Source organism: Spermophilus citellus, assembly GCF_964194105.1.
Source record: "Spermophilus citellus genome assembly, chromosome: X".
Classification (NCBI taxonomy): domain Eukaryota; kingdom Metazoa; phylum Chordata; class Mammalia; order Rodentia; family Sciuridae; genus Spermophilus; species Spermophilus citellus.
This window is the reverse complement of record NC_138190.1, coordinates 147,472,977-147,476,185: the sequence shown is the minus strand read 5'-3', so window position 1 is coordinate 147,476,185 and position 3,209 is coordinate 147,472,977.

Here is a 3,209-nt window from a genome sequence, read left to right as displayed (position 1 = left end):
GTGGCTATAGCTCTCATGGGGGTTGATGTCAAACCAAACTGACAAGGACACCAGCAGGGCAGAAACATGGGTCCAGTGCAGGCTGCTGGATCTCCAGGTAGCCCTCCTGGTGCATATGGGCACCTGCTTTACCTCACCTCCTAACTCTTCAGAGGCTCCATCTGCACCTGCTTCTTGTCTGCCTCTCTGGATTATAACCAATGCAGGATGAAGGATCTGTGGAGCTCTGAGAATGGAGCCTAGGAAAAAAAAAGGCCACACTGCAAGAGACTAAATGCCAGCAAGGAAGGTCCACTGCTGTCTAGGGTGGGATCAAGAAGACACCCTGGTGGAGATTACCAGATAAGGAGTCTTGAAATTGCAGCCAGTCCTAGCCATCAACCAGGAATCCTGAACTTGCTACAAACCCTCTGAACAAGGGATTATCCTAAAATCCCCTGCCCCAGCAGGCTGAGTCTCAGGGCCCCTCAGTGAACAGGTGCATGCATTCAAGGCCCACTCTAAGGGAAGCATGGTGCCTTTGATGGTTTTACCTTCCCTGGGTAGGCCTGGCTATAGTTTCCTCTTGCCACAGTGCAACAGGGATGTCAGTCCCTTTCTCAATACCCCTTCTGCATGCCAAGGTCAATGTTGCCAAGTAGCTTCAGCCAGAACCCAAATCCCTGTCAGAGCCAGCACCACCACTCCACTTACAAGCAAGGGCCTTGAAGCAAGAGTCTCTGGGTCAAGGCATACCTGCCTCAGCTCATGAGCACCTGACACACTGTCTATGAGCTCTGCTAGAACTGCCTTCAGACAGAACCCCAGAGCCTTTGGACCAATGCCAATTAGGAAGATCAGAGTGGGGGGACGAGACTGGTGATACATATGCAAAACCCCTAAAACCGAATCCTTATGAGAGATCTGAATAGTGTATAGGTAGGGGGACAACATGGGCAGCAATAGGTCTTTTGGGATTCTAATAAATTTCCACCTGGGGTGGGACTGCTCACTAGGCTCCAGTTCACTAGTCCCAAGAAGATACCACCCTAGAGGCTGGCAGGAAACTACTGGATAAAACCAGAACCCCAGCCCTGCCCTGCCACTACTTCTACTGTGATCAATGGCAGGGGTGGGGTGGGGAAGGTATCCCACACTCCAGAAGCCTCTAGAAGCTGCCCAAATGGAGAGGCCAGGGACCAGAAGAACCAGGTACAGAGAGATCCATTGCCACCTAGGGGGACGAGAGGTCCTCCTCAGGAATGTCCTTCCCCCTCCAGCCCTGGTGTCCCCAGGACACTACACCTTGGAGCACCCACCTCCTGCATGGAGCCACACCAAACCTATTACCTCCTCCCAGCACCGGCACTGACCCCACCTCAAGGAGACAACCCCGCTTTGCATCCTCTCAAGCCCCAGCCTGCTGGGCCTGAGCCAAGGAACTTCCCAAGCTGAGCAGGGCTAAACCAGAACTCCCCAATCTCCCCTCCACATCACTTCTGGAGGGTAAAGACACAGGGGAAAAGAAGAAAATGCCAAACTAGGTGGCAGGGGCCAAGGGGGTGAAATATGCCCCTGGTGACAGGAGACAGGCCAGTCCAGGCAGTGAGCTAGAAGAGGCCACCAGGGCAGGGAGGCAGGAGGGACACAGACTGGAGACCCATCCTGGCCAGGGGCCTCCCAGGGGAGGGCAGGTAGATGGGAACCCGTGTGCAGGCCCCATCCTGATTGTGAGCCAGCCACACTGAGGAAATCCAGGAGGACCCACTGGGCATGCTAGGAGGAGGCAGGCAGGGCTCAAAGGCCCAGCCACCTCAGCCAGGCCCAGCCACCTTGGGCACAGAGCCCAAGAGGTGGTGGCCCAGCCCCAGCACACCCCTTGTCTGGGCCTGCTGGCAAACAGATGCCAGGAGCAGAAGGGAGCCAGCCCAGAAGAGAGTGTCCCAGGGCCCATTCTCCAGCTGTGACCAGGGCACTAGGTCTCCCTAGGGACAGGAGTGGAGGCCCCTGACTAAAGATGGCTCCAGAGGCCCTGGATACAGGTGCCAAGGGGCAGGCATGCTGCTCCCAAGGGGTCCCTGGGTTCAACCTAGAGATGGGGGCCCATGGGGACAGCTGCTGGTGACCCCACAGGTCTGGAGCACAGGCTATGATACTCTAGGGAAGCTCCTCCAGGATCCTTAAGGGGGGGCAGTAGGGTGAGGAGGAGGCAGCTTTAGGCTAAGTCAGGGTGAGCTGTGCGTGTCAGGATGGGGTCTGGCTCTCCCCTCTGCACAGCAGGCTGCTAAGAGCCCGTCCCCCACCCCCTGCAAGGGTGTAGGGCAGCTGGGGTTGGGAAGATGAGGCTCCAACCAGGCCCCCTGAGATCATCCCAGGCAGAGGAATCAAGGCTTCTCCCCGTTTCTCCCCGCAGAGCCTCAAAGGATGGGAAAGCTGGCTCCATTCTCTCAGAGGCTAGAGGGATGGACAGGACAGCAAGTACACAGATGACTCCAGAGTGTGGGTGTGCACAGAGCCGACTCCAGAGTGTGCGTGCGCACAGAGCCGAGCGTGTCCTCCTGAGGAGCCTCAGGACCCTTAGCCTTACATCTTGGCTGGGGGGCTGTCCCCATATGCCAAGAACACATCTGCAGGCTGGGGTTACAGCTTAGTGGTAGAGCGCCTGCCTAGCATATGTGAGGCACTGGGTTTGATCCTCAGCACCACATAAAAATACATTTAAAAACTTATTAAAAAGAAAAAAAAAGAACACATCCACACAAGAAAGGCCCACCTTGAGGTCCAGATGTGCAAGGCAGCTGGGGAAAGCGCCAGGAGCTGTTTGCCAGGGCCCAGGTGCTGCCCAGTGGTGACAGCCCACAGCAAAAGCATTCACCACCAGGGAAGCTCACTGACAGATTCAGAGCCACCACCAGGAGCACCATGGAGAAGTCTCCACCGAGTGCAGGCCAGGAAGGATGAGGCACCAACGGCCTCCTTCAGGCCAGAGGGAAGTTTCTTCCCTGTGTCTCACCTCATCCCTCAGCGTCCCCACCTCCCAGGCTGCTAACTGCCCCAACTGAGATGCCAATGCCCAGGACCTGGGCAATGTGAGGCAGTCGCCTAGGAAAGGGACTTTTGTGCCTCCGCCATGACGAGGCACACACCTCTCCACTCCTGGGCACCTGCCCTTCATGGTTCCTTCTGGGGTGGAGGTAGAGGAGAGGCCCAGCCTGCTGCAGAAAAGTCAC